Here is a 24176-nt window from a genome sequence, read left to right on the forward strand (position 1 = left end):
GTGACATCCTTGTCTGGTTTTGGTATCAAGGTGATGGTGGCCTCGTAGAATGAATTTGGGAATGTTCCTCCCTCTGCTGTATTTTGGAAGAGTTTGTGAAGGATAGGTGTTAACTCTTCTTTAAATGTTTGATAGAATTCGCCTGTGAAGCCATCTGGTCCTGGGCTTTTGTTTGTTGGAAGATTTTTAATCACAGTTTCAATTTCAGTGCTTGTGATTGGTCCATTCATATTTTCTATTTCTTCCTGATTCAGTCTTGGCAGGTTGTGCATTTCTAAGAATTTGTCCATTTCTTCCAGGTTGTCCATTTTATTGGCATAGAGTTGCTTGTAGTAATCTCTCATGATCTTTTGTATTTCTGCAGTGTCAGTTGTTACTTCTCCTTTTTCATTTCTAATTCTATTGATTTGAATCTTCTCCCTTTTTTTCTTGATGAGTCTGGCTAATGGTTTATCAATTTTGTTTATCTTCTCAAAGAACCAGCTTTTAGTTTTATTGATCTTTGCTATTGTTTCCTTCATTTCTTTTTCATTTATTTCTGATATGATTTTTATGATTTCTTTCCTTCTGCTAACTTTGGGGTTTTTTTGTTCTTCTTTCTCTAATTGCTTTAGGTGCAAGGTTAGGTTTTTTATTCGAGGTGTTTCCTGTTTCTTAAGGTGGGCTTGTATTGCTATAAACTTCCCTCTTAGAACTGCTTTTGCTGCATCCCATAGGTTTTGGGTCGTCGTGTCTCCATTGCCATTTGTTTCTAGGTATTTTTTAATTTCCTCTTTGATTTCTTCAGTGATCACTTAATTATTAACTAGTGTATTGTTTAGCCTCCATGTGTTAGTATTTTTTACAGATCTTTTCCTGTAATTGATATCTAGTCTCATGGCATTGTGGTCGGAAAAGATACTTGATACAATTTCAATTTTCTTAAATTTACCAAGGCTTGATTTGTGACCCAAGATATGATCTATCCTGGAGAATGTTCCATGAACAGTTGAGAAAAATGTGTATTCTGTTGTTTGTGGATGGAGTGTCCTATAAATATCAATTAAGTACATCTTGTTTAATGTATCATTTAAAGCTTGTGTTTCCTTATTTATTTTCATTTTGGATGATCTGTCCATTGGTGAAAGTGGGGTGTTAAAGTCCCCTACTATGAATGTGTTACTGTCCATTTCCCCTTTTATGGCTGTTAGTATTTGCCTTATGTATTGAGGTGCTCCTATGTTGGGTGCATAAATATTTACAATTGTTATATCTTCTTTTTGGATCGATCCCTTGATCATTATGTAGTGTCCTTCTTTGTCTCTTCTAATAGTCTTTATTTTTTATTTTTATTTTTTGCGGTATGCGGGCCTCTCACTGTTGTGGCCTCTCCTGTTGCGGAGCACAGGCTCCAGATGCGCAGACTCAATGGCCATGGCTCACGGGCCCAGCCGCTCCATGGCATGTGGGATCTTCCTGGACCGGGGCACGAACCCGTGTCCCCTGGATCGGCAGGCGGACTCTCAAACACTGCGCCACCAGGGAAGCCCTAATAGTCTTTATTTTGAAGTCTATTTTGTCTGATATGAGAATTGCTACTCCAGCTTTCTTTTGGTTTCCATTTGCATGGAATATCTTTTTCCATCCCCTTACTTTCAGTCTGTATGTGTCTCTAGGTCTAAGTGGGTCTCTTGTAGATGACAGCATGTATATGGGTCTTGTTTTTGTATCCATTCAGCCAATCTGTGTCTTTTGGTGGGAGCATTTAGGCCATTTACATTTAAGGTAATTATCGATATGTATGTTCCTATTCCCATTTTCTAAATTGTTTTGGGTTCGTTATTGTAGGTCTTTTCCTTCTCTTGTGTTTCTTGCCTAGAGAAGTTCCTTTAGCATTTGTTGTAAAGCTGGTTTGGTGGTGCTGAACTCTCTCAGCTTTTGCTTGTCTGTAAAGGTTTTAATTTCTCCATCAAATCTGAAGGAGATCCTTGCTGGGTAGAGTAATCTTGGCTGCACATATTTCTCCTTCATCACTTTAAATATGTCCTGCCACTCCCTTCTGGCTTGCAGAGTTTCTGCTGAAAGATCAGCTGTTAACCTTATGGGGATTCCCTTGTGTGTTATTTGTTGTTTTTCCCTTGCTGCTTTTAATATGCTTTCTTTGTATTTAATTTTTGACAGTTTGATAAATATGTGTCTTGGCATATTTCTCCTTGGATTTATCCTGTATGGGACTCTCTGTGCTTCCTGGACTTGATTAACTATTTCCTTTCCCATATTAGGGACGTTTTCAACTATAATCTCTTCAGATATTTTCTCAGTCCCTTTCTTTTTCTCTTCTTCTTCTGGAACCCCTATAATTCGAATGTTGGTGCTTTTAATGTTTTCCCAGAGGTCTCTGAGACTGTCCTCAGTTCTTTTCATTCTTTTTTCTTTATTCTGCTCTGCAGTAGTTATTTCCACTATTTTATCTTCCAGGTCACTTATCCGTTCTTCTGCCTCAGTTATTCTGCTATTGATCCCATCTAGAGTATTTTTCATTTTATTTATTGTGTTGTTCATCATTGTTTGTTTCATCTTTAGTTCTTGTAGGTCCTTTTTAAATGTTTCTTGCATTTTATCTATTCTATTTCCAAGATTTTGGATCATCTTTACTATCATTATTCTGAATTCTTTTTCAGGTAGACTGCCTATTTCCTCTTCATTTGTTAGATCTGATGGGTTTTTATCTTACTCCTTCATTTGCTGTGTGTTTTTCTGTCTTCTCATTTTGCTTATCTTACTGTGTTTGGGGTCCCCTTTTTGCGGGCTGCAGGTTTGTATTTCCCGTTGTTTTTGATGTCTGTCCCCAGTGGCTAAGGTTGGTTTGGTGGGTTGTGTAGGTTTCCTGGTGGAGGGGACTAGTGCCTGTGTTCTGGTGGATGATGCTGGATCTTGTCTCTCTGGTGCGCAGGTCCACGTCTGGTGGTATCCCCTATATTTTAACATTTCTGACTGCACCCTGTTTGACCTTATATTTATATAGTATGGATTTTCTAAAGAGAGGAAAGATAATTCCATTTTCACTCTGGCACGTGTTATCAAAATATGTTTTGTGTTGTTGGTAATTTGAAAAAATTGGCTTCACAGCTTGTTACTAGTAATATCGCACATATATCTTCCCGTGAAGTTTCCTGCTCAGCTGATGCTTTATGCCCAGAGGTTATTCCCCGGGCATCTGGCCCAGCTCAGTCCAGTTATCACCAGCACTCCCACCTGCCAGACAGGTACCCAAGGAGCAGGGTGACAGTAAAGGCTGGATCTTAGTGGTGTCTCCTTCAGAGTCTTCTCCATGGGCTTTAAAATCAGGGTTCACATGTTTGGTGATGTCCCCCAGGGATAGGTGTTGGGGAGCTCTATGTACAATACGTGGAGTCATGCTGACACCACCAGGGCACAGGTAATCAGGCATCCTGCACCCCCAGCAGGGAATGCCCAGCCTTGGAAGGGCCCAGTCAAGAGAGGAGTCCAGAAGCCTCAGCTTCATTAGCTCCACTGCCCATCACATCTGGAACCAAGTCTCCTCAGAGGTCACTAATAGTGAGATCCTCCATGCCGAGCCAGTGGTGGTTGCTGCACCTCTTTGGAACTCCCTCTGGAGGGGAAACTTTCTTGGTCACACAACCCAGGGCATGAGAGAGCTGCAAGCCCTATGGCTTACCCACATTTACTGCCTGGCTGTATTTAGTCATTTACTCAACAAAGATACAACAAGCATCTACTATGTGTCAGGCTCTTGTGCTAGGCACTGGGGTGCCACAGTGGACCTGCCCTGTGGGAGCATCCTTAAAGAGAAGATGGCATCAGTTTAAGTCTGGGCACATCTCCCTCTCAGAGTTAAGTGTTCCTGACGTTAGGCCTCCACAGGCACCCGCTCTTACTCCGTCAAACCATCACATGTCCATCCCAGGCACACTGGGCACGTGCTTCATGTTTCTGTGTCCCCAGTGCCCAGCACACTTGCTCAGCATGCAGCGAGAGTCAACGTTGAATGGCGCGGGGCAGCCAGAAAAGCCCAGGGCAGGTGGACTGGAGGCCATGTTTTGAAGGAGCCCCAGGGAAGGCAGTAGAGCTGGGCTTTAGCACTGACCTTAGACGCATTCCCAGGCCGGTGTGACTTTGGCTTCTGACGCTCCACAGGAACCTGGCCACAACCAAAGTGGATTCTACTCCACTCCATCCCCGGGATGATGGGGAGTCAAAGCAGGGAAGCAGAACTTTCCTGAGGAGGGGAGAGGGGTGAAGCAAGCGGCGGCATCTGGTCTTTGGGAGTAGATAGCGCTGTACTGAGGCTTCCCCCCTCACTACTCAGCAGCCCCAGGGCCTCCTTGTACCCTGCACACTTATGACCTTCTTCTCTGTGAACAGTGATGGGTGCCAGCCCAGCCATGTCTCCTGGGAGGATGGAGGGAAGGCTACACATCCAGAAAGGCCAGAGTGACCTTGGTATGAACTCCCAGCCCTCTGGTCCCCACCAAGCCTCTCTGCTCCACAGGCCTGATCTTAACACAAGAGCAAAAGCTCCAGAAAGGTTGGGGCTAGTCCTTCTCCCCACTGGGCATCTAGGACAGTACCTGGAACATAATGGGGCAAGATAAATATTTATCAAAGGATGGAGGGACAGGTTATTACAGTACTGCAAAATATAATGAACATAAAACTGTATTGTCAAAATAACACATCATCAGGCTAGTTGCTTTTGGTTTTTTTTATAGTTGGTTCCCAACTATAAAAAATCTGACCTCAAAAATGTGTTTTCCACTTTTCAGGAGTACAAATGCCAGTTTGGTGCTATTTGAAGAGCTCTCTCCTTTGTTGATGCTTTTTTTTTTTTTTTTTTGTTGATGCTTTTTTTGTTGTTGTTGTTGTTGTTGTTGTTGTTGATGCTTTTATTACTAACTCACTGTGAAAAGTTCGATTGCAGCCTAGGAGAAGCAGAAAGCTGCCCGGAATGAGATTGTTATAGATCTTCAGTGCAGATGTCATAAAGCAGCAGATACTCTTTCCTCCTGTAACCTCCATACTTCAGGTGTCCCAGGCAACCCCACCAGCAGCTCTGTAGTCCTAATCCCTACTCCATACCTAACAATCCCAGTGTAACAAAGGAAGGAGGGTGACTGTGTGTGCTTGTGTGTGTGACATCTCTTTTCCTATCACATGTTCAGAATGCATGTTTCACTTGTGCCTCTGCTGAGCCCTGGAGCCCGGCCCTCCGCTCTGTCATGTGCCGTTTGTCAGGAGAGGGACCAATGCACCATGTTCAATAGACATGAAACCACATAAGGATGAGCCAAACCTACAAATTATCTGCTCGCTGGTTCCCCAGCCTGGATCCACATTGAAACCTCATCTTCCTGTATACACAGGTTTATAGCTCATGTTCCTAAATATCATGCTTATACCTCCTCACCCTGACATTCACTTCTTTCTCTGTCTTCCTATACCCCCCAGCTACAGTTACTACCTGTCTATAGGCTGCCAGCCTACTGCATAGGTCTTGGCCCCCTGTAGTGTGATATAAGACCCAGATTCTCCTTGGCACAGTCCTTATCACCTTCAGACTCCCCCACTTCTGCCATCCCTCCTGTACCCTTGGAAATCTCCTTTATGACCTCCTCATAGGTCACCTCTATCTATTATGTATCAACCCCACCTCCCATTGCATTTTCTCCCCGCAAAGGAAAGCTAACATCAGTTACCTGCTACTGTTGTCTCCTTTCTTCTTTGTCCTTTGGTATTATTCATTTTCCACTAGAAATTAAGCTCTTTGAGGGCAGGATGTGTCTGCTTTGTTCACCAAAGTATCCCCAGTGCCAGGCACAAGGTAGGCAGTCAATAAATATTACTGAACACAAAAATGCATAGCATTGTTGAGCAACTGGCCAGTGGGTTTGGAACTAGCTCAATTCATCAGCTTCTGGGGCATTTTTAGAAACCCTAGTAGCTCCAGAAATGATGTTACTAAAGCCCCAGGAAAGGAACATTCTATTACATGATAAACAGCCTCCGCTCATAAAAGAAAAAAAAGAAAAGAAAAAAACCCACTTCTCTCCTCCCACCACCAACCCCATCAAGAATTCCATCCTTTTTTAGACAAATCTACTTGGGGAGTAAGCACAACAGAATGTGCGAGGGGTCCCAATTTTACTAGGTGCATCTCTGGTTGCCTTAGAACTGTGGTTTGCTATTTTAACTGTGCATCATAAGTCCTGGGGAATTTGTTTAAAACACTATTCCTGGGCCCTATCCCCAGAGGCTTGGTTTTAGTAGGTCTGGAATAAAGCCCAGAATCTGTGTTTTTAATAATCTCTCTAGACGACTTAGAGGCAAGTGGCTCTCACATCTCACGTTGAGAGACTGTATCTTAGAGTTATGAAAATTCAACCAGTGTTGTCAGATGTGACCTGACACAGAGGAGGTTAAGGGGAGCTAGTTGATGCCAATATGGTGGCATCAGACACTCTATGAACCACAACTGGAAAGGGATGTATATGAAAACTGAAAGGACAGACAGACACACAGCCAAGGACAAGTGCAAAAGCGTGATGTAGAATTCTTGACAAGGCTGAAGGCCAGAGTAGACTAAGAGGTGTTTCCTAAAGGAAATTGATGTATTTGAAGACTTGCCCTGTGAAGGAGAGTATGAACTTCAGGGGAGCTGCTCCAGGGGGTAGGTAGTTACAAGGAGACAGATTTCAGCTCAACATACGAAAGAACTTTATCACAGACTCACCCTGCAGTGGAGTGGGCGTCATGATTTGCTTAAAAATTAGAGATATTTTATTTACCACAATTTCCTCTTAGAGAAAGCATTCCACAAGGCTAGAAAGAGGAGTAATGACCAGCAGCTGGACTTAAGAGTTGGATAAACCTCAAGGGGACAACCTCCATAACCGAATGTGATCACTGGTGTTAAATCACTGCTGGGGAATGGAGGTCTGGGAAACTGTGAGCTTTTACCTCCCTGCATGGTGAATGCAAGTTTGGGCTGGAGCTGAACTGCTGGGCAGAGTAATTAGGAGCTGTATGGAGAAAGGGTAGAGGAAAAATAACACTGTAGCATGGTGGGTGGAGGCAAATCTGATGAGAAGGATGTCTGGAAGCTTTTATTGTTCTCAGGTAGAGTATAACATATAATAGAGCCCTCCTCAAAATCTTCACTGAGCTTCATGGTTTTCACTTATGCTTTGGACAGTGAATTTGCTTTTGAGGGACGTGGTAAACTCTTGGTTCCTGATTAAGACTGACCTGGGACAAAATTAAAGTTTACTCAGAGAAGAAGAGTCAAACAAGAGTCTTGTATGCCCAGCATGTGTTAACTACGTCAAATGCAATATTACATTTAATTTTCACCATAATCCTATTAGGTAGAAATTATCATCTCTGTTTTTCAAGGAAGGAAACCGCGGGTCCAAAATGTCAAATGACTTATTCAGTGATGGAACCTGGGATTCCAACCCAGGCCTGTCTGACCTGAAGGTCTGTATTTTTAAATACTGCTCCCACCTGTCACTGGAATGTTCAGTCTGAGACTGGTGACCCTCTGTCAGGTATGTGGTAAAGGGACTTCTGCACTGATAGGAGTTTGGGCCATGAGATTATGACTACACATAACTACACTGGATGTGAACACACACAGGTACACACTCTAAGGATGCACATATATGTCTTTCCACGCTTACAAAGGGACTGAATCATCCACAGCCCTCAACTTTGCCATGTCTTTTTCTCTGAGCCCTGTGTGGCCTCCATCAGAAGCTCCTGAGCCATGGGAGTTTGGCACCAGGAAGATACAGCATTTGCTTCACCCACTCTACAAATAACGACTGGACACTTGCCCTGTGCCCAGCAGGGTACTAGGCACTGGGGACACAGGACTGAAAAAAAGCAGATAAGCTCCCTGCTCTCGTGGAAGAGACAGACATTAACCAAATAACCACAAAGACAAACATACAATTGCATCATGATTCTGCTGTCATGGAGAGGTCTGTGGTGCTGTGGAGGGGGTCCCCTGAAGGAGCTGGGCTTGAGGACACATGGACTGAGGTCTGAGGATAAACAGGTGTTGTCAGGTAACGGATAGAGAAGAGCACTCTAGGCAGAAGGAACAGCATGTGCAAGGGTCCTGTGGTGAGAGGGAGTGTAGCCTTGGGGAACTGCAGGCAGGCTGATATAAGCTGGGCAGTGATGGAGGTGGAACAAGGCCTGAGAGAGGGCTGACCAGGCAGGGCTTTGGAGATGTGACAGTGACAATTCCCTAAAAACAGTAAGGAGCCATTGATGGGCTTTAAAGAAGGGGCACAGAGGAGTGTAACATATTTACATTTCAGAAAGGGGCCCTGGCTTCCTTGTGGGAAAGAGATGGAGAGGACCTAGCAGGGATGCAATTAGCCCTGGTGGGAGGTGACTGTACAGTCCAGAGCCATCACCACCAGAGATGAAGGTGACAGATGCCAAGGTCTTTAAGGAGTAAATACCAGGACTTCACTGGCCCAAGTCCTCAGCCACTTCTGCAGGGCACTGGGGTCTAGGACGGGATGCTCAGCCTTTAGGCCCACCTGAGAACAAAATAGACACTTGGAGGTAGCAAGAAGTCCCTGCTTTGTCCTCCTAAGAACCATTTCCTCTTTGGCCGAGCTCAGGCATTTTGCTAAGTGGTAGGGGAGTGGTGGAGGGTGAAAAAGGGAGGCAAGTTCTCTAATTTCTGGGCCATTTTCCCATTTTTTTGTGGGAAAGTGCCCTACAGTTATCTGCACAGATTGTCAGATTGTCTGGCAGGAACACCAGCTGGGGCCCTCTGGGGAGAAGAAATGCATGATTCAGCCGGTGAGATGGAGCCAGGAAGGTTTGCAATTGATGGAGGAGGCTGGAGGGATGCTGGGGGTGAGGGGCAAGGAGTGAGGGGCATGGATTCCTCCAGGCAAGAGAGCTCTGGAGAACAGGGCAGAGACAGTGAGGAGGCCAGAATGAAGCTGGCCAGTGCCCCAGGCATGCCAAGCAGAAGGCAGGCTCCTGTGTGCCTCTTCCTGGAGGCGAAGCTGCTTGGCCAGGGAGCCAAGAAATAATAAGATAGGACTGATCGAGTGACTGATTCAGCAATGGGGTTGTTCTTGGTCCAGGCCCAGTTTGGAAATTACAGGCCTGGCTTGCAGCTTCCGGGACAGCTACTGGAATCAGGGGCCTGCTGGTAGTTGTGGTTGACAGCCACATGGCCCTGCCTTGCCTTACTGGGCCATGGTTATCGATTGGAGGAGGGGGGTCTCACTCCCGGTCCAGGCTGGAGAGCTGCTCCCATGAAGGCCCTGGCAGGGTTGCCCCAGCAGCACAGATGTCAGAGAACACTGCATCTGCAACCCACTGCAAGATTATCCTGGCCTCACCTGGGTCCACCAGACAAGGGTGGTGAATTCTAAGTCTCCTTCACGGTAGTCATGAAAAATGCAGGTCTGTGTAGGTGCCACCATGGTACAAAGGAGATGGGAAGTGGCTCTCCAGTCCTAGCTCTGCCCTTGCTGTGTGGCTTTGGAACATTCACTCCCCCTTTCTGAGCCTCAGTTTCCCAACCAGAAAACGGAGACAATAGCATCTGTTTTGGTTCACAAGACTGTTGTGATGGCCAAAGCTCAACACATGGAAGAAAAGCAAGATAAGAGTATAATGACCGTGATAACATCCCAACTGCCCTTGACCTCATGAGAAAAAGACCCTTAACCCTATTTTAGAGAAAGCAGAGACTCGTTGAGGTTAAGTATCTAAGATAAAGTGGATGGTGAGCGGCTGAGCCAGCGTTCCAGCCACATCCACCGACCCCAAGACAAAGGTTTCCTCCATCCCCCACCCGCACAGGTGTCTGTGGGTTAGTCTGGATCCAATTTGCATTTAAAGAGGTTTTTAAAAAAATATTAGTCCTGAAATTCAGAACCAGAGGCAACAGTTGCCTTGTTAATTTTCAGACTTGAAAGTAAGCGAGACTATTAGGGTCAGCTCATAGCAACCTCTCCATGAACTCCCAACTAAATAAAATATCTGGAGGTTTGTCCCCCCAGATCTGTGAAACAAGAGTAGCATGGTTAGAGTTGGAATTTTTTTTTTTTTTTTTGATAGAGATCACCAAGTAGCAGGAACTTTAGAGATCAGGTATTTCCCCCACCCCCATTTTACACATAAGGAAACTGAGGTCCCAAGAAGGGAGGACCAGCACAGCGTCATCCTTGGCCAGCTAGAGGCAGAGCTGGGAGTCTTCCCTATTCTCCGGTGATGATCTTTCCAAAATAGCAGCTGCCCCACGAATTCACCGCATGTGACTGGGTGGTGATCTCAGGAAGGGAGGGGTGACATTTTCAAGGAGTCCTTCAGCAGGTCGCAGGGGTCCTTGCCTCTGCTAAGGTGCTAAGGGCTCTGTAGATGGAAGTTCAAGGCCCATGCTTAGCCCCACCAGGTCCCATCAACTATCTTTCTTCAACCCTCAAGACTCCCCAGCTCCATCTTTGTGCTCTCTCCTGTCCGCCAGCTACCACCTCCACCCACTCCTCCCTATTGCCTGCCTCAGTTTCTCCCACTGATGCCATCCTTTCTATGTATCCAATTTTTACTCCTCCTTTAAGGGAGACATTCTGCCTGCTCTGTGAAGCTTATCTCAGGTTCTCTAGCCCTCTCTCTCTTCTCTGAACCAGGATAGTAATAACAATGGTAATTATTATTATTATAGTAACAATAACAATGATAATATATAATAATAATTATTATTACAGTAACTAACACTTATTGAGGTTTCAAACATGCCAAGTGCTACGCTAAGAGATCACCTCACATAAATCCGAGGTGCGTTCTCACTCCCCACTGGGTACTATTTTTATCCCCATTTTGAAGGGGAGGAGGATACAGGGGATCTGGAGAGTTTAAGTAAGTTGCCCAAGGTCACACAGTTTGTCAGTGACAGAGCTGGGACGCAAGCCCAGGGCTGGCTGTGTGAGTCAGGGGCTTTGCTCTAACCATCTTGCTTCACTGCCTCTGGGGACAGGGCCTGCAGCTCCTTCAGTCTCTACCACCCATCCTGGCAGCTTCTTACACCCTATCCCATTGGTGTCCATTTCCCTGAATGACCCTCTAGACTGTGACCTCTCCAGGGAAGAATAGGCAAGTATGTGCTCTTTTCAGTCTCCCTGGTTCCTAGAGAATTAGGCAGAATTGGCTCTCAAAAAAAGACCATCCTTACCTTGCCTTCCAGAGAAGGACTCTGCTTCTGGGAAACAGGCAGACTTAAGTCAGCTTGGCCCATCCGCTAGTCAGTTTCCACATTCCCAGAAGACCAGGGTCTCTTTTTTGCAGTAGCAGAGCAAGTGGTCTCCTCCCATTCCATGCTGTAAATCTCTCGGGTCAGCTGCCTGTAGAATTCCCTACTTTTTTCTCCTCCTTCCTTGACTCTCAGCAGCGCCCTTCTACTCTCTCATCACCATTGAGCACTTCCAAGGACCTTGCTCCGTCTGTCTTGTCTGTAGACTGACAGCTCCTCACTGCCCCCAAGGCCCCAATCATTGCTCTGCCTGGCAAGTCTAGACAGCACCGGGAACAAGCTCATGCCTGCTACGTAGAGGAAGTGGCATCTCCCAGTTCCCTGGGCATTTCCCCCGGATGGGAGGTAATCAGCATCTCATCCTCACGCTACTCTAATGACCACCCCTGGCTGCTCCGTGATAGCCATGTAAGTGCTGTCAGTGCTGGCAACCTCAGGGACCTGCTTGCCACTAACTTAGATCAGGGCAGTAGTAAGCAAAGTTACCTTCAGAGACAGACTGGTCCCATGCCAGCAAGACTGAGCTGCATCCTGATGGAAAGGTCTAAAGAGAGAATGTGTAGGTCACGTGGGGAGGGGTTGGCCAATCACAGGAGAGAGACTGGTGGTGTGCTCAGGCCACCACTGGGTAGTGCCTGGAAATACAGGCAGAGGAAGCCCTGGGCCATGGACTGGAAGTATTTTTATTCACATAAATTCATTTCGTTCAATCTCTAGTCATCCATTTATTCATCAAACATACCTGTGCCATACGCTCCTCTAGTGTCAGGCATTCACTGGTGAGCAGAATTGGTGAGTTTCCATTGCATTTATCTCAATTTGTAATTTTATTTTTAGCTGTGTGGTTATTAGTACATATGTCCTGCCTCCTTGTTAGGCTGTAAGCTCTCTTCTGCTCAGTGCTGTAGCCCCTGTACCTACCATGGGATCTGGGTCAGAGTAGCACTTGATGAATATTCATTGACTGAGTATAGGACAGGTCACCCCTGTTGAGATGAGAGTTGCAGGAAATTGTATCAATAGACTGTGACGATTCTAGCCTCACTGGCAAGGCCATCCAGGTGTGATGGTCCCCCTGTCCTCATCGTGAGTGCCCTGAGCCACTTCCTACTGGAGATAAGGGCCCCCACTTAGCCCCCCTTCAGGAAGAAAATGTGGGCACACTGACAGGAGTACTGAGTTCTACTCTCAAATTAACAATGTAGTATTTAGGTTTATCCACGAGATTCATGTGCTTTGTTCAAGAGGACTTGCCCCTCCCCCACCCCCTTGGATGGAGGATGGGGCTGACAGCTGCAGATGTCTGGTGTTTCCTGGCTGCGGGTCAGTGTAATGAGTGTCCCCTTGAGGCCTTCTGGGAGATGGCTAACCTGAGATCCCCAGAGACCACGCTCAGGGTCAGCCTGGGAAACCTCTCCACTTAAGTGTCCACACCAGGACAGGCTCATGACCGCTCCCCAGTTCTGGAGCACTATCACCTCTATGTTTAAGAACTGCCTCTACTCCTCTATCACTTCCCCAGAGCTGGAGGCCATCTGGGCAAAGAGGACCCTCAGAGATCATCTAATCCAACTCCCTCACTTTATTATTTTTATTTATTGTGACATATATCACATATACAGAAGTGCACAAGAGATGTGTGTATAGTTTATAGAATCATAAAAAGGAACATCATGTACACATCATCCACATTAAGAAATGAAACATCACCAGTACATTAGAACTGCCCACCCCCATTCCATGTAGTAATAACCCCCTCCCCCTAATACACACACTAGAGGTAATCATGTCTTGATTTGGGGTTAATAAATCTTTAATTTTGAAAACAGTTTACCCACCTAATATATATTTATTATTATTGAGATATAATTCACATACCATAAATTTTGCCCTTTCAGAGTTAACAATTCAGTAGTTTTTAGTGTACTTACACTGTTGTGCAACCACGATCTAACTGAAGAACATTTTTATCACCTCCAAAAGAAATTCCGTACCCCTTAGCAGTCACTCCCATTCTTCTCTCCCCATAATCCCTAGAACCGTTAATCTACTTTCCATCTCTGTAGATTTGCCTCTTCTGGACATTTTACATAAATGGATCATACAATATGTAATATTTTGTGACTGGCTTCTTTCACTAAGCATAATGTGTTCAAGGCTCAGCCACGTTGTAGCACGTATCAGTTCTTCATTCCTTTTCAAGGCCCAATAATATTCCGTTGTGTAGATGTACCACATTTTGTTTTTCTGTCCATCAGGAAGTGACAGATATCTGTGTTGTTTTCACTCTATAGCTGTTATAATAATGCTGCTGTGAACATTCATGTACAAATTTTTTTATTTATTTTTTTGAGGTAACATTGGTTTGTAACATTGTATAAGTTTCATGTGGCCAAAATTATATTTCTACTTCTGCATACATTACAGCCTGCTCACAAAAATTTAGTTTCCATCCGTTACCCTACAGTTTATCATGTGCAAATTTTTGTGTGAACATATTTTCAGTTCTGTTGGGTATGTACCTAGGAGTGGAATTTGGGGGTCATAGGGTAACTCTTATGTTTATTCATTTGAGGAACTGCCAAACTGTTTTTCAAAGTGTCTGCACCATTTTACCACCAACAACGTATCAATATACATTCTGATTTCTCTACATCCTCTCTACTGCTTGTTATAGTCTGTCTTTTTGATCATAGCCATCCTAGTGGGTGTGAAGTGGTATCTCACTGTGGTTTTGATTTGCATTTCCCTAATGACTAATGATGTTGAGCATCTTTTCAAGTACTTATTGGCCATTCGTGTATTTTCTTTGGAGAAATGCCTATTCAAATCCTGTGCTTATTTTTTAAATTGGGCAATATGTATTTTTAAATAATAAATTTTCACATGCAAAAGAATGAAGTTTGTCTCCTGTATTACACCATATGCAAAAATTAACTCAAAATGGATCAAAGACCTAAACATAAGAGCTAAAACTATAAAACTCTCAGAAGATGTGTATATGTCTTCATAACCTTGGATTAAAAATGATTTCTTAGATATGACACCAAAAGTACAGATGACAAAAGAAAAAATAGGTAAACTGAACATAATCAAAATTCAAACTTTCTGTGCTTCATAGAACACCATCAAGAAAGCAAGCGTGGGAGAAAATTTGCGCAAATCATGTATTTGACAAAGAACTTGTATCTAGAATATATAAAGAACTATCACGATTCAATAATAAAAAAAAACAAATAACCTAATTTTAAATAGGCAAAGGAACTAAAACTTCTTAATTTTAATGCAGTTAAATTTATCAGTCTTTGCCTTTATGGTTTGCACTTATTTTATCTTATTCAGGAAATCTTTCCCTACCCTGAGGTCATAAAGATATTCTCCTATATTATCTTCTAATCTTTTTATAGTTTTTGCTTTTATATTTAAGCCTTTATTCCATCTGGAATTGATTTCTTTTTGTACTGTGTAAGGTAGGAAACTAATTTCATTTTTTTCCATATGGATAACCAATTGTCCTAGTACTGCAGCTCTGCAACGTCTGGTCTGTCATAAATCAAGCATGTACATATGTGAGACTTGATTTCTGAGCTCTCTATTCTATTTCATCGCTATGCTAATATCACACTGTGTTTATCATATTGCTATGATAAACCCTGATATCTGGCATGATGAGTCCACCATCTGGTTTGTTGAGGTTTTTAAAATCAGAGTGTCTTAGCTATTCTTGACTTTTTTGCTCTTTCATATAAATTTGAGAATCAGCTTGTTAAAATTTTTTTAAAAGTCTTTTTAAAAGTACTGTTGGGATTTTCATTGGAATTATATTGAATTTACATGCCTACTTTGGGAGAACTGACATCACGATGATACTGGTCTTCCTATCCAAGAACGTGGTCTATCTTTCCATTTGTTTAGGTCTTTGTTAATGTCTTTCAGTTAAGTTTTATGATCTATCCATAAAAGGCTAACCCATCTCTGTTAAATTTATTCCTAAACTCTTTACATTTTTTGCTGTTTTTGTATTTGGTATTTTTTATAACTTTTTTATTGCTGTATAATATACATTAGAAAAGTATATATATCTTAAGTTAATAATCCACTGGATTGTCACATACTGAACACACCCATCTAATCAAGATCAAGAAGTAGAACGTTAATAGCATCCTCAAAATCCCCTTGTGCCCCCTGTCAGTCACTACCCTCTAGGGTTAAGCACTGACCCAACTCTTTCTAACCCATCTAGATACCAGTCTATGCCACCTGTTTCTGAAATTCATTTAAATGAAATCATATAGGGTTTACTCTTTGAGGTCTGGCTTCTTCACTCAGCATTATACTTGTGAGATGTATTCACATTGTTATGTGTAATTGTAGCTCACTTATTCTCATTGCAGCATTGTGTGAATATACCACAATTCATTTATCCATTCTCCTGTTCATGAGCATCCCGTAGTTTCTAGTTTGGGCCTACTATGAATGGTGTGGTTAAAAACATTCTGATACATGTCTTTTGGAAATGTATTCTGGAGTAGAATTGCCAAATCATAGAGTAGCTGTATGTTCAACTTTAGGAGATTCTGCCTAACAATTTTCCAAAGTGATTTTACCAACCTACATTCCCACTAGCAATGTAAGAGGGTTCCGGGTGGTCCCGCCCTTGCTACTAATTGATATTTTGTCTTTTCTCATTTTAAAATTCTGGTAGGAGTGAAGTTGTATCTCATTGTATGTTAGTTTTGAATGACTTCATTGAGATACAATTTACATACAATAAAGTTCATCTAGCAGCCGCTCTCGCCTCTGAGACAGACGGCATTTTGCATTCTGCCTATGGAATGTGTGTCTCTCTAAATAAACTTGCTTTCACTTAAAAAAATAAATAAAGTCATCTATTTCAAGTGTACAATTCAATGGTTTTTAGTCTGTTTCTTAGAGTTTTGCACCTATCACCATATAATCTAATTTCAGAACATTTTCATCATCCCCAAAAGAAATTTTGTGCCCTTTACCAGTTACTCTCTAATCTCCCTCCACTTCCTGTCCCTCCTACCTCAGTCCTAGGCAGTACTGATCTACTTTTTTCCCTAAAAATTTGCTTATTCTGGACATTCCATATAAGTGGAATCCGAAAATATGTAGTCAGTTATGACTAGCTTCTTTCACTTAGCATAATGTTTGCAGTGTTCATCCATGCTGTAGTGTATGTCAGTACTCTACTCCTTTTTATTGCCAAGTAATAGTCCATTGTATGGACATACTAAGTTTAATTTATCCATTTATCAGTTGATGAACATGTGGGATTTTCCCCCCACTTTTTGGCTGTTATTAATAATGCTGCTATGAACATCCATGTACAAGTTTTGTGTGGATATATGTTTTCATTTCTCTTGGATAGATATCTAGGAGTAAAATTGCTGAATCATATGGTAACTACTTGGGAACTGCCAGACATTTTTTTGCATGATTGCTCTTTCATTTTCATTTTACATTCCCACCAGCAGTGTTGGAGAGTCCCAGTACTTTTTATTGTCTATTTTTATTTTTTTAATTTTTAAAATTATTATTCTGGTGTGTGTGAAGTTGTATCTCATTGTGATTTCAATTTGCATTTCCCAAATGACTAATGATGTTGAACATCTTTTCCTGTGCTTATTGGCCATTTATATATCTTCTTTGGAGAAATGTCTGTTTAAATCCTTTGCTCACTTTTAATTGGGCTATTTGTCTTTATTATTATTAATGAGTTGTGAGTTCTTTATATATTCTGGATATAAGTCCTTTATTAGATTTATGATTTGCAAAAATTTACTCCCATTCTGAGAATTATCTTTTACCTTCTTGATGGTGTCCTTTGAAACACAAAGTTTTTAATCTTGGTAAAGCACAATTTAGCCTTCTCTTTTATCACCTCTAAGAAATCATTTTTTGACTCAGGTCATGAAGATTTATGCCCATGTTTTCTTCTAAGAGTTTTATAGTTTTAACTTACACTTAGATCTGTGATTTATTTTGAGTTTATTTTTGTGTATGGGTGAAGTAGCAGTCCAAATTTATTCTCATTATGGTTTTAATTTGCATTTCTCTGATGACTAATGAAGTTGAGCAGCTTTTCATGTATTTATTGGTGATTTGGATTCCTCTTTCTAAAGTTTCTGTTCACCAAGTATTTTGTCCATTTATTAAGATTTTTGTCTTTATCTTAATGATTTATAGGAGTTTTGTGTATATTCTGAGTATGAGTACTTTGTGGGCTAACTCACTTTGTGGATTTCATTTTCACTTTCCTGATGGTACCTTTGGATGAACAAAATTTCTAATGTTAACATGGTTTGATTTATCATTTTTCCTTTATAGTTAGTGCTGTTTGTGTACTATTTAAGAGACAGTTGCCTACTCCAAGGTCATGAAAGTGTTCTCGAATGTTTTCTTCTTCTTCTTCTTTACTTTTTTGCTTTTCACATTTAGATTTGTAATCCTTCTGGATTTGATTTGTGTGTGTGAGCTAGTGGAGGAAATACAATTTTTTCCCCGGGGATAACCAATCAACCTAACAACATTTATTGAAAAAAAGGGCTGTTCGTATACTATGTTATAGTGTTGCCTTTATCATAAATCAGGTGACAGAATATTTGTGGATCAGTAAATAGACTCTCTAATCTGTCCCATTAATCTGCTTGTGTATCTACCATGCTGTTTTAACCACTATGGCTTTTTGATTGGTCTTGTTACCTGGTAGTGAAAGTCTTCCAGCTTAGTTTTTCTTGGTATTATTTTAAATATTTTAGATTTTTTGCATTTCTGTATGAATTTTAGAATCAACTTCCCTATGTTCACCAAATATACAAATGCACACACACATACACGCATACAGATTTTGACACATTATGATGAATTTATAGATTAATTTGGGGAAATTGACATTTTTGTAATATTAAATCTTTCAATCCATGAACATGGTATATTCCTCCCTCTTTTTTGGACTTTAACATTTTTCTCAGTATTATTTTATACTTTTCACCATAGAAACCTTGCACATATATTGTGAGATTTATTCGTAGGTACTGATATTTCTTACAGTTTACTATTGTAAATTGTCTTTTAAAATTCCATTTTCTAAAAAAAAAGAATTCCATTTCCTACTTTTTTCTGGTACATAAAAATAAAATAGATTTTTACTATTAACTTTGTATACAATGACATAACTAAATTCACTTATTAATTCTAGCAGGTTGTCTATAGGTTATTTTTGGATTATCTAGGCACACATTCATCTCATTTGTGAATAAAGAAAGTTTCATTTCTTCCATTCCAGTTCTTATGCCTTTCATTTCTTTTTCTTGCCTCATTGCACTTGGTAGAACCTCCAGTACAATGTTGAAGAGACGTGATAGCAGACATCCTTGTCTTGTTCGTAATCTCAGGCAGAAAGTTTTCAAAATGTTATATTGATAATATAATATCAGTAATAACAGCTTAGTAAACAATTCTATAATAGCAACATTTAAGCATGATGTTTGCTGGAGATTTTTTTTTGTAGATATTCCTTAACAGTTTAATTATGTTCCCTTCTGTTTATAGTTTCATATGAGATTTTTATCATAAATGAATGTTGAATTTTGTCAAATGCATTTTCTGAATCTATCAAGATGATCATATGATTTTTCCCTCTTTTTTATTTTATTTTATTTTATTTTACATCTTTATTGGAGTATAATTGGACCTTGCTGTTTATGCATCCTATATATACTGATTGCATCTGCTAATCCCAAACTCCCAATCTTTCCCTCCCCTCCCCCACCCCTTGGCAACCACAAGTCTGTTCTCTATGTCTGTGAGTCTGTTTCTCTTTCATAGCTATGTTCATTTGTGTCATATTTTAGATTCCACATATAAATGATATCATATGGTATTTGTCTTTCTCTTTCTGAGTTACTTCGCTTAGTATGATAATCTCTAGGTCCATCCATGTTGCTGAACGTTCTAATTGATTTGAATAAAGTTGTCCATAATATCTTCTTATATTTTAAGATCTATAGTGGTGTCTAGATTTTCATTTCTGATGTTGGAATTTATGTTTTCTCTCTTTCTTTCTTGATCAGTCTTGCTAGGGAGTTATCAGTTTACTAATCTTTTCAAAGAACAAGTTTTGGGGGTTTTTTTCCACATTGTAATTTATTTTCTATTACATTAATTTCTGCCTTTACCTTTATTCTTTCTATCTGCTCTCTTTGGCATTTTTCTGCTGATCTCTTTAATAATTGTGTTAGAAGAGTATATTAAATTTTAGTCTTTTCTCTTTTCTAAGGAACTAATTTAGAGCTAGAAATTATAAACCAACTTTTTAGAAAAAAGTCCCTACAAGTTTTTATACATAATAGTTTCACTATTGTTCAGTTATAAGTATTTTATTTCCATTCTGATTTCTTTGTTGACCCATGAATTGTTTAGTAACATGGTATATTTAATTTTTTTAATACATGGGTTTTCTTCTAATAATCTTTTGGGTTTTTTTCTAACTCCATTGCATTGTGTTTAGAGAATATGACCTGTATGATACCAGTTCTTTGAAACTTTTGGAGATGAGTTTTGTAACCTGATATATGGTCAGTTTTCATAAATGCTTCCCATATATGCTTGAAAGTTTCTGTGTTCTTTAATCATTGGTTACAATGTTGTATATATGCCCATTAGATCAAAATTTGTATACTGTGCTTACTGATTTTTAAAAAAATTTATTAGAGGAAGTGTTGACTAGAAGTGTTTTTAAAATCTTTCACTACAGGGTGTATTTGTCTATTTTTCACTGTAGCTCTATGAATTTCTGCTTTATATGTTTTGAGGATATGTTATATGCATACAGATGTAGAATTTCATATTTACTTGGTAGTTTTCTTCTATCATTATATACTGTACCTCTTTAACTCTACAATTACTTTTGATCTTAAAGTTCTTTTTTGTCTTTTATTAACACAAACATTCCAGGTTTAGTTTGTTAGTATTTGTCTAGCATATCTTTTTCCATGCTGAGACTTTTGATCTTTCTTTATTCTTTGTTATAAATACACCTATGGTAAACAGCATGTGATTGCCATATTCCTTTTTAATCTAGTCTGACAGGTTTTTTCTTTTGAGTTTTGTCTATTTACATTTATTGTGTTTACTGAAATATTTAGATTTACTCCTAATATCTTATTGTGTACTATTTCTTTTTCCTGCTTTTTTGTCTCTTTTCCCCACTGCTTTCTTGCTTTCTTTCACATTGAGAGTTTTTTCCTTTTCCCCTTTACTTTACTAGAAGCTGTATGTTCTTTGTCTATTTGTTGAGTGATTGTGGAAGTTATCTGTATATGCATATTGAACTTAGCACTCGCTAAAGATGTTTCCTGCCTTCCTACCAGATAATATAAATATCTTAGAATTCTTTAACTCCAGTTACCTCTTTCCAATTCATTTGCTATTTTTGTTCAGTATTCTATTTTTATCTTGTTTCTTCTCCATATTATTGACATTTTATGCAGTCCATATTATTCATATTTTAAACAGACAGTTATTTTCTATTTGCCTACATATTTACAAATATCTTTACCCATCATTCCTTCTTGAATCTTAAACCTTCCATCTAGAACTATTTTTTTCCATCTGGAGTACATACCTTATAATTTCCTTTAGTGAAGATTTTTGATAATAAACTTAGTTTTTGTTTGTAAAGAAATGTCTAACTTTACCCTAATTCTTGAAGGGTAGTTTCACTATGTATAGAATTCTACATTGGTAGTTATTTTCTCTCAACCTTTTTTTTTTTTTTCTGTTAAACATCAGCTGCCAAACTGTCTTTTCCTCTCTGGCTGCTTTTGCGATAGTTACTGTCTGTCTCGGTGGGGTGTGCGTGTGTGTGTGTGTGTTTATTTTTTGGAATTCATTAGGTTTTCTGGATATAAAGAATAGAAGCTTTCAACAATTCTGTAAAATTATTAGTATTTATCTCTTCAAACTTTATCTCTTCCCCATTTTCTCTATTACCTCTTTCTGTAAATAAATTCAAAATATATTAAAATGTGTCACTCTGAAGTTAAGTCAGAAAGAGAAAAACAAATATAGTATATTAACACATATATGTGGAATCTAGAAAAATGGTACAGATGAACTGGTTTGCAAGGCAGAAATAGAGACACAGATACAGAGAACAAACGTGTGGACACCAAGGGGAGAAAGCCAGGGTGGTGGTGGTGGTGTGATGAATTGGGAGATGGGATTGACATATATACACTAATATGTATAAAACAGATAACTAATAAGAACCTGCTATATAAAAATAAAATTAAAAAAAAAACTTCTCACTCTGTCTTCCACGTCTCTTGACACCTCCCTCTCTTTCATATTTTTTAGCTCTTTGTGTTAGTAGACTACACTTGGCTATTCTTTGAAACTATTTTCCAATTTACAAATTCTCTCTTCAGCGTCTAATCTGCTCATTAACCAATTCACTTGGGTTTGTAGTTTCAGTTTTTACATTTTTCAGTTCTCAATCTGCTTGATTCTGTTTCAGACCTGTTTGTTTCTTGCTCATATTTATAATACTTTAAAATTTCTTCAAATGTATTAAACCTAGTTTTTCTGTCTGCTAATTCCAGAATATGAAGTCTTTATAGATCTGTCCCTGCTGTGTGATTTTTCTGCTGACCCTACATTTTGGTACCTTATTTCCTTGTGTGTTTGTTTTATCTTGTCTTTACTGAGGCAAAAGTTGCTCATTTTCCTTGGAAGAGAGTTGCTTATTTTCCTTGGAAGTTTATTTGTGGGAATTCTTTGAGGGCTGAGTTTAAAGAGTTCCTCCAGAGAGTGTTTATATTTGCTCCTTCCAGTGTAAGACCACTTAAAATTAAATTCTCCATTTGAGGTTTTTGAACCATGCTGAGTATGAATTTGGGTGGCAAAGTCATTTAAAGTTCACTTTATAATTTTGAATTTTTAGAGTTTTTTCCTCTTTATCCACAATCAAGGTTTTTCTTTAAAGGCTACTTTCCATGCTCAAGCCTCTTTGCAGAGTTCACTTCTTATTCATCTACACTGCAGGTAAAGGTTTTTAGGGATGTCCTAGCTTTATGCAAAGAGATCTCCCATTATATCGGGTGACCCCTAGGCTTTCTGTTCTATTCCCTTCTTCTGTAAAACCATGAAACAGAAGCTGAAGATCCCCGAATTTTGACAGACGTCCACAATTCAAAAGAGAGCTTTGGCACCAATTTACATCCAATGAGTTCTGGTTTCATCTCATTTGTGATTCCTTACTTTTATGCCAGCTTAGTGGTGCAATTAAAAATATTTTTTCTAACCAGAGGGCAGACAGGAGAAGCAAGAAGAACTACAATTCTGCAGCCTGTGGAACAAAAACCACATTCACAGAAAGATAGACAAGATGAAAAGGCAGAGGGCTATGTACCAGATGAAGGAACAAGGTAAAACTCCAGAAAAAAAACTAAATGAAATGGAGATAGGCAATCCTCCAGAAAAATAATTCAGAATAATGATAGTGAAGATGATCCAGGACCTCGGAAAAAGAACGGAGGCAAAGATCGAGAAGATGCAAGAAATGTTTAACAAAGATCTAGAAGAATTAAAGAACAAACAAACAGAGATGAACAATACAATAACTGAAATGAAAAATACACTAGAAGGAATCAATAGCAGAATAACTGAGGCAGAAAAACGGATAAGTGACCTGGAAGACAGAATGGTGGAATTCACTGCTGTGGAACAGAATAAAGAAAAAAGAATGAAAAGAAATGAAGACAGCCTAAGAGACCTCTGGGACAACATTAAACACAACAACATTCGCAGTATAGGGGTCCCAGAAGGAGAAGAGAGAGAGAAAGGACCTGAGAAAATATTTGAAGAGATTATAGTCGAAAATTTGCCTAACGTGGGAAAGGAAGTAGTCACCCAAGTCCAGGAAGTACAGAGAGTCCCATACAGGATAAACCCAAGGAGAAACATGTCGAGATACATAGCAATCAAATTGGCACAGATTAAAGACAAAGAAAAATTATTGAAAGCAGCAAGGGAAAAATGACAAATAACATACAAGGGAACTCCCATAAGGTTAACAGCTGATTTCTCAGCAGAAACTCTACAAGCCAGAAGGGAGTGACATGATACACTTAAAGTGATGAAAGGGAAGAACCTACAACCAAGATTACTCTACATGGCAAGGATCTCATTCAGATTCGATGGAGAAATCAAAAGCTTTACAGACAAGCAAAAGCTACTAGAATTCAGCACCACCAAACCAGCTCTACAACAAATGCTAAAGGAACTTCTCTAAGTGGGAAACACAAGAGAAGAAAAGGACCTACAAAAACAAGCCCCCCAAAATTAAGAAGATGGCAATAGGAACATACATATCGATAATTACCTTAAACGTGAATGGATTAAATGCTCCAACCAAAAGACACAGGCTTGCTGAATGGATACAAAAACAAGACCCATATATATGCTGTCTACAAGAGACCCACTTCAGACCTAGGGACACATACAGACTAAAAGTGAGGGGATAGAAAAAGCTATTCCATGCAAATGGAAACCAAAAGAAAGCTGGAGTAGCACTACTCATATCAGATAAAATAGACTTTAAAATAAAGAATGTTACAAGAGACAAGGAAGGACACTACATAATGATCAAGGGATCAATCTAAGAAGAAGATATAACAATTATAAACATATATGCACCCAACATAGGAGCGCCTCAATACATAAGGCAACTGCTAACAGCTATAAAAGAGGAAATCGACAGTAACAAAATAATAGTGGGGGACTTTTTTGTTTTTCTAGTTGGTTTTTGTTGTTATTGTTCTGTTTTTTAATTTAT

This window comes from Orcinus orca, chromosome 2 (assembly GCF_937001465.1).
Source record: "Orcinus orca chromosome 2, mOrcOrc1.1, whole genome shotgun sequence".
Classification (NCBI taxonomy): domain Eukaryota; kingdom Metazoa; phylum Chordata; class Mammalia; order Artiodactyla; family Delphinidae; genus Orcinus; species Orcinus orca.